Below are 8,900 nucleotides of genomic sequence, written 5' to 3' on the forward strand. Positions count from 1 at the left end.
AGAGATAGTTTTGTGTCTGGCATGAGTGGCAATCAAAAACTTAAATTTGTTAAAAGATGTCTTGAAGGCAAAGCTCTAACATGGCTAAATTTAAATTTAAGTCAGTGGGAAACATATCAAAGTTTTGAAAAAAGTTTTTTAAATAAATTTTGGTCAGAAGCTGAACAGGGGAGAATTAAAAGTGAATTTTTAAATGGTTCTAATTATAGGAATATGCACAGTACTTTGAAAGAGTTTTGTAAGAATCAACTTAAAAAATTAACACACCTTGACAAACCATTTGACAAAATGACATTGATTGATGCACTTAAAAGGAGATTACCAGGAAGGTTGCAGTGGTATTTAGTACATGGACCTGATTATTGTCTTGAACAATTTTTATGATATGTTGACAGGCTGGATAGGGCAGTAAAAAGAAGTATGTACCACAATAATCAAAATGATAAAAATCACAATGGGAATAAGTTCAGAAACAGAGATAATGGTAACTTATATCAGGATCAAAATGTTAATAGAGACAGAAATTTTGAGCATCAACAGGTTGGGAATAATGGGGATAGCCATGGGCAATTTAATAGAAGAAACAATTATAGAGGTAACTACTTGGGAAATGGCAGTCCGCACCAATGAAAGTCCACAGTTTTAGAGCGAGGAAACTCAGTAAGCACAAGACCCTCAAGTTACACTTACAACTAGACAATAATATCAGTGTTAAAGGTATGACACATGTATGTGAAATTGAACAGAAGGGATGTCAGATTTCTCATTCATGTTTTGATCAAAAGTTTTGGGATACTATGTTTAATTATGGTGATGTAGGTGCTAATCACAAACCAGAAAGAGAAACTAGTGAGCATTATGATGTAGTATGTACTAATGATTTCTTCTCTTTGTTATTGATGTATGTAAATAAGGTGATGACTGTATTGGATCTGAACTAGGTGATATGTTTGATGTACATGTGAATGAGAGTTGTGAAATGACTGAGGTTGGTGAGTCTGAGACTGGTAGCTTATTGCAAATGAATGTAGCTGAGGTAATTGACTTTGACAAAGATGATATTTGTGTTGTTAATGATGTTGTTGGTGAAGTAGTTTTGGAAGAATATAATGTGACAATGATGATGATGATGAGGAGGAGGAGTATCAGGTATTCGTGAAGTTTAAGAATAATAAAGTTTCAGAGTTATTTGTGAATGATGTTGACAATACAGGTAAGGTATGTGATGTATGTGATGATGTGAGAGAAAGTCATGGAAACCAGTCCAGTCAAAACAGTTTTACATTAATGTCATGCACAGTAAAGATCCAGTAAGCTTGAGTTATCCATAAGGTGAAAACTTTTTGGAGTTTGTTTTGGACCAGATTGATGATAACATAGATAAGTGTGCATTCTTGAATAACTTAGCTGTGGTTGTTGTGCCTCGAGAATTTTGGTGTAAACTCTACAGATACTTGGCTTTCAATCATCTCAAACACCCGATATTTTAAGTACGAGGGTGAGAGAGTGAGGATGTATCTACCTTGCCTCCGGTTTCTGTGTGTGCAGGATGGATGTGTATTGGGAGAATGCGGCAATAGTGATGGTCAGTCGGCATGGACCAGTGTTTGCAGTGTGCACCTGAGAAGCCGTATGTCCAGTACAAAGAGCAAGCACGCTCTATTCCTTGATGGTGTAACAACTGTATTGTTGTGAACAAATGAATTATGTATTGAACAAAAGACTCTAACATTTGACTTTTGGGTGTTGGACTTGTGAGAAGCAAGAACTGGTTTTATAGCGGTTATTAAACCAAACGCATTATAATTGTATCTGTTAGTTTCTAATGATCTAAGACGTGGTTGACTCATGAGAGTTGAATGCTTGTGTGAAATTTGTGAAGTTGTTTTACTGTGGAGATGAAAATATAACAGAGTTAAACAAAAGTTACCTGAGAGTGGAGAATCATTTCAAGAGTAGAAAAGAAGTCTGTTTTGAAATTGCCTTAACCACCTATAGTCTTTAGAGAAGAAGAGTTCGTGAAGATCGATGCAGCCATCTGACCTGAGAAGAAGATTGGCTGCACACAATACATGAGTCAACTGTGAGAGTTGCATGAGTCTTGCACCCCAGTACCACACTGTCTGTCCTGTTGCCCAAAGACTGTTAGATAGTTAGTCAAAATTTGTATCCCAATTGGTGGAATGAAGTGAAAGAAAATCTAAGCGGGAAGTTTAATTTTGAAATCCTTACCTGACAACATGAATAACCAAAGTAATGCTATGATAGAAGTAAAGTTGTTTAAACCCTGTAAAGACAGTGTGGATGTAGCATTTTATGAAATTGAAAGTGGTCTTTTACATGAAGTTTCTGACAACAGAGAACATGATTCAGATTTTGGGTGTCCTTACATTAAAATTAAGATTGATCTGTGGGAAGTTAATTGTTTTATTGATATAGGTAGCCTGATTTGTGGTATATCTGAACAATTTAGAGACAAGATTAAACATAGTAAGAATTTTGTGGAAGTGCCCATTGTAGGTGTAAAGATGAGAGGAGCTACAGGTAAGCAAAGCAAGTATGTAAATTGTCAAGTACTATTAATGTTTAGTATAGAAGACAAAACTGTTGAACATGAATGTATAATGATCCCTAATCTGGAAGAAAATATACACTATGTTTGCAGATTTATGCAACTACACAATTGTGTTTTGTTTGTCAGGAATGTAGTATATAAGATGAAGTGATTTCTAAAGTTCTGTCTAATCTATTGACTGAGTTGAAATCTATGCTATACTATGTTTACAGATTCATACAGCCATATAATTACATTTTGTAATAGATTTGTGCTTTAGGATTTGATACATTTATGCCATGAGACTAAAGGAGTAGATCTATTTACAATTTTAAATGGGACAGTGCCATTAAATATGTAGTAATGAGTTTTCATACTGTAAAAAATTAGGAACAGTATCTTAGTATACCTGTGTGTATCTCATTATTAGTTCATTTTTTCATTGCATTTAGCTCAGTTTATTAAAGTTTCATATGTGAACACCTTTTAATTCTATCTGATGTAAAGCCTATATACTAGCTTTTGGAATATAAATAGGGAGAGCATACACTGTGTGATGTGAGGCAGGTATTAAACAGCATATTTAGTACACAAAACAATGTTTCAGGATTTGGTGTGAATGCTAAACAGGAAGTTACCTATCCATTGGAACACGTGATGAGAACTCTAGGGAGGAAACTGAAAGATGTGAGGGGATCCACTGCAACACTGCTTTATAGCTGTACCCTTGCTGGTCCAGTCGACATACAAGAGATCATGGGTGCTGAGTAATGTACTCAAGCACCTGTCAACTTCATCAGTGTTGTGTCTGAGATTCGTAAATTGTTAACAAAAAAATCATCCTATATGAAGAATTCATGGAATTATTTGCTTAGAAAAACTATCGCTGGCATGGACATTGTTAATCCATGTAAATGGATGTATTTTTAAGTAGGGGGATTCACATTACACAACTTGAAATAAGTATTTATTTTTTATATCAATTTTAAATTAACCTTTTAGGCCGCTATGTACATAGGTTAGTTTGCATGAACAGTTAGCAAATAGTGTGGGAGACATTTACTAGTATAGGTAGTATAACAAGATATATACATATGTGATTTCATACACTGGTTTTGATCCTGCAGCTACTCTATTATATCATCATTCAAAGCTATTTATGACTCTGATTACCTGTATTTATCCTGAGTACTGCAATATTGTCACTCGTTGGAATCTGAGAGGGCAAACTCATGCTTAACTCTGTGGCCACCACAAATGTGTGCGTGTACTCAAGGTGAGTGCACAACTACTGATTGAGGCTAGATGCTTCTTTTAATTACTCTTTACACATGATTGAACTTATTGATATGATTTTGAACTTTATTTATTTTATTGTGTCAAACATTTTTTGCCACTCTGTACCCAGGGTGGTTTGGATCCATGGGCCAATCCCCATATTGTAAGCTTAGGCCCTAATATGTTTTCATTACTTTGTACTTTCATGAGTCAACATACACTTAAATCCTTTGGTCTATGTGGCTGATTGATTTTGTGCTATATTCCTACTCATGATTGAGTATATTCTTCTGGTCTGTACCTGTTGTTGTGACTTTTTGGGGTCAGCTCACTCACTGTATATTCAGGCTCTGAATTTTTCTCTTTTCTCTTTTGAAGATTTTGAAGGTGTGATTTTATGAATGTAAACTTACAATTTGTAATTCTAGTACTTTACATTGTCACTGCACATATTTCTATAGTCTAGTGTTGCAATGTTGTAGTTTTGACTTTGCATCAACTGTCTTGTGACAGAATGTTCCACAGACCTGAAAATCTGAACGCCATGTTCTGATATATGTATAAATTATGACTTGCGTAGCAGACATTTTTCTTATATTTTCTGTAATATGTTATGTATCAGATACTTCTATACATCTGTATTCCATCTTTTGGCATAATTTTGTACACCGTTTGGAAAACCTGATAGTAAACACATTTTTTCCAAATTTTGTGAGAGAGGACATTGTAAAGGTACACCCTCCTCTAGCATTATTTTTCCTCAACAGACGTTATCAATACCAAAAATATTTATGAATTTCGAATAGATTAAAAATATCTCAGCTCTTTTTCTAAAAGAATTTTGTATGATTTTGTACACAATGTGTTGTAATTCAAACTAAAATCTGTAAAAAGAAATCATGTTATTTTCTTTATTACAATCAATATGTACTAGCTCTGAATATATAGTTGAAATTATTTTTTTTTATAAATATTTAAAATTACAAAATATTTGACACATTTAAAATTTCTGTTATCACTTACACAATCTAACACTATTTGTTATGTTTATTTCTGGATTCATTTATAAAATAATGATATAAATTAATAGAAAGTCATTCGTCAAGAAAATTTGTAAACCCTTGGAATATTGTTAGTACTGCAGAGTGAAGTAGTAGTGGGCATGTCTTGGATGTGATTGGATGTGTTTTTATTTTTTGGAAGAACAATGTAATTTTCAGCTTTGTTGAAGTGAAAATTGTAAAGACAGAGCGATATAGACAAGTGTGATTGAATAAAATTAACATGAAAACAGAAATTACAGAGCGGGCTTACTTCAAGAATTATTATGTCAATTGGAACCATGAGAATGTATAATGTCAGAAATTTCAGCTTCAAGAATCAGTTCCTAGACATGAATAACTGGAGCGAACTACGAGAAAAGAAAATAAGTAAAAAGTTTATTGTAAAGCTTACTCCTCTCGAAGCTCATTAAAAGAGTTAACCATAAAGACAGTGACAATCAACAAATGATATTAGTGAGTGCTAGGTTACGAAGCGTACCAACACACTTCCCTGGGGAGCACCCAAAGTTACTTCTACATCTGTCAGTGACTCTCCATCCGAGATAACTTGCTGCAACGTCACTACCAAGAGATCCTCAATCCAGTCGCAAATTATGGTTGATACCCCATATGATTGTGCTTTTGATACTAGACATAGTTATGGTACTGAGGCAAACTTTCCAGAAATCAAGAAATACTACAGTTACTTGAGTGCCATGATCCAAAGTATTCAGTGTGTTATGTGAGAAAAGTGTGTTAGGTTTCAGGGTTTCAGATGATCAGTGTTTTTGGAATCCATGCTGGTTGGCTTTGAGGAGGTCATTCTGTTCAAGATACCTCATTATGCTTCACCTCAATATATGTTCTCAGGCTCTAGAAGAAACTGATGCTAAGGATCCAGAATGAGATTTTCACTCTGCAGCGGAGTGTGCGCTGATATGAAACTTCCTGGCAGATTAAAACTGTGTGCCCAACCGAGACTCGAACTCGGGACCTTTGCTTTTTGCAGGCAAGTGCTCTACCAACTGAGCTACCAAAGCATCACTCACGCCCAGTACTCACAGCTTTACTTCTGCCAGTACCTCATCTCCTACCTTCCAAACTTTACAGAAGCTCTCCTGCGGACCTTGCAGAACTAGCACTCCTGAAAGAAAGGATATTGCAGAGACATGGCTTAGCCACAGCCTGGGGGATGTCTCGGTTGGGCACACAGTTTTAATCTGCCAGGAAGTTTCATGATGCTAAGGATATTGGACAACAGTTTCTGCTAGTACCCTTTTTGTAGATGGTTGTGGGTCTCTTCTTTCTTCCAACAACTTTTTTGTTTGAGGGATCTGTGCCGGATAATAGTTAAAACAGGGGCTAACTCAGACACAAATTCAGTATAAAATGTGGTGGGGATTCCATCAGACCCTGGAGCTTTGTTCAGTTTTAATGATTTCACCTGTTTCTCAATGAAACCAATATCTATTTCACTCATCTTTTCAGAGGCATGAAAATTAAATTGGGGACTTTTCCTGAGTTTTACTTTGGAAAGGAGCATTTAAAATGGAATTAAGCATTTCTGCTTTTGCTTTGCTGCCTTCAATTTCAGTTCCTGTCTCATCGATGAGTGTCTAGATACTATCGTTGATGCCACCTACGCCTTTAAACATGACAAGAATTTCTTTCAGTTTTGTGAGAGAGTGTATTTGACATTGCATACTTTGCTGACTTTCATTGTATTATATGATACAAGGTCATATTCTGGGGTAACTCATCAAACCGAGCAAAAGTTTTTAGGGTGCAAAAGTGTGTGGTAAGAATCATTTGTGGTGTAAATTCAAGAACATCATGTAGAACCCTGTTCAAGGAACTTTGTATTCTAACCACTGATTCTCAGTATATTTATTCCTTAATGGAATTTGTTGCAAGTAATATATATGTATTTTCAACCAATAACTCAATGCATAATATCAATACTAGGAATAAGAATAATCAACATAAAGACATAAAATCACTTACCTTGGTCCAAAAAGGGGTCCAATATTCAGGAACACACATTTTCAATAAATTGCCAGCAACCATTAAAAACTTGGTTTCAGATAAAACACAGTTTAAACAGAGTCTGAAAGACTTTTTGATTGAAAACTCCTACTACTCTATAGATGAATATCTTAGCAGAGCCTCTTAAGCTATCTTAAGTAAAAATGTCTGTTCAATTTCAGTTTTGACAGTACTTGGTCACAACAGACAAGATTAGGTATTTTGTGTGTGATAAATTTATTAATAGTCCATAACAGTTTTTCATTCTGACAGTGTGTTAATTCCGTAAATAATAAATTACCGCATTGTAATCAACTATTTTAACAGTCTCCTGACAAATGATCAGGGTAGTAAGTATTATATTCAAATGTTTTATGTTATATGTTCTGACATGTTCCACACCCATGAGATTCATCTAATTTTTTTGGGTCTATGGAACAAAAACTGAATCTAATTTAATATAATCTAATCTGATATGTTAGTCACTAAAGGCTTCATGCATTGCTCTCATGACAGCCAAATACATTTCATTTCTATCTATAGCCCTATGCTTTGTTTTGCATCTGTTTCCTTAGAAGTTTCTTTACAGTGACTGTATACCATGAAGGGGCCCTTCCATTATGAACTGTTCTATTGGGTACATATCTGTCAAGAGCATGGTGAGCTATTCTTTTAAACTTGAGTCATATTTCCTCCAGATGCTCCTGTATTGTGCTGAAAGTTTCAAGTTCCTCTTTGTGATATGACACTACTGCTGTCTCTTCTAGTTTACTGAACATACATAGCTTTCTATTTGTTTTAGTTGCCCCTTGTATTTTGGTAATCATTATTGCCACAACTGTGTCATAGTGACTGATGCCAGTTTAAATGTGGACATCCTCAAAGAGGTCAGGTCTTTGTTGGCATTACATCTAAAATATTACAATTGTGAGTGGGTTCTGAACCATCTGTTCTAGATTGTATTCAGGAAAGGCACTTAGTAACGTTTCACAGGATCTCTTGTCATGCTCCTCACTAACAAAACTGCAATCGTCCAATTTTATTTACATGAAAAACAAACCGTGAAAGAGATTTCTGACATCTTCATTGCATGTTGTTGTTGTGGTCTTCAGTCCTGAGACTGGTTTGATGTAGCTCTCCATGCTACTCTATCCTGTGCAAGCTTCTTCATCTCCCAGTAACTACTGCAGCCTACATCCTTCTGAATCTGCCATACAGTAAAGCTGCATGCCTTAATTGCATAGTTTTTGTAAATGCAACAGTTTAGTAATCAAACACATGCATAAATAGTTTGAGCTCACTTGTCACAAAATGCTCAAAACTTTCATTTTTAATTACTGACTGCCCAAAGCAAACTGACAGACCACAAAGACTTCAGTCTGTTGTGTGCAGGTTAGGGCTGGGATAAGGCATGACCCACATCAGGGCTCTAATATCATTTGTTGCATCATACCAGCCTGGTTTGTTGCTGTGTCAACAAGCATGGTGTGTGATTACTATTTTGTGTCAGAGGGTTTTAAAATGTTGTTCAGCTAATATTTGCATTATTTTCTAAGGCCCTGGGAGTAGGCAACATTCCACTGGAGCTATTGATAGCCTTGGGAGAGCGAGTCACAACAAAACTCTTCCGCCTGGTGAGCAAGATGTATGACGAAGGTGAAATACCCTGGAACGTTAAGAAGAATGTAATAATTCCAATTCCAAATAAAACAGGTGCTGATAAGTGTGAAAATTACCAAACTACTAGCTTAATAAGTCACAGTTGTAAAATACTAACATGAATCCTTTACAGAAGAATGGAAAAACTGGTAGAAGCTGACCTTGGGAAAGAGACTTTGATTCTGTAGAAATGTAGGAACATGCAAGACAATAGTGAACCTACAACTTCTCATAGAAGGTAGGTTAAGGAAAGGCAAACCTATGTTTATAGCATTTGTAGACCTAGAGAAAGCTTCTGACAAGATTGAGGGGAATATTCTCTTTCAAATTCTAAAGGTGAC

At 35.5% G+C, this 8,900-nt stretch overlaps 1 non-coding gene across 1 annotated transcript; it reads right to left on the minus strand.

The window, feature by feature from the left end:
• Positions 1–5,841: 5,841 nt before the first annotated feature.
• Trnac-gca lies at positions 5,842–5,916 on the minus strand. The gene has a single exon. It is a non-coding gene; the product is annotated as a tRNA-Cys (tRNA).
• Positions 5,917–8,900: the final 2,984 nt, after the last annotated feature.

The sequence above is a fragment of the Schistocerca piceifrons genome, chromosome 4 (assembly GCF_021461385.2).
Source record: "Schistocerca piceifrons isolate TAMUIC-IGC-003096 chromosome 4, iqSchPice1.1, whole genome shotgun sequence".
NCBI classification, from domain to species: domain Eukaryota; kingdom Metazoa; phylum Arthropoda; class Insecta; order Orthoptera; family Acrididae; genus Schistocerca; species Schistocerca piceifrons.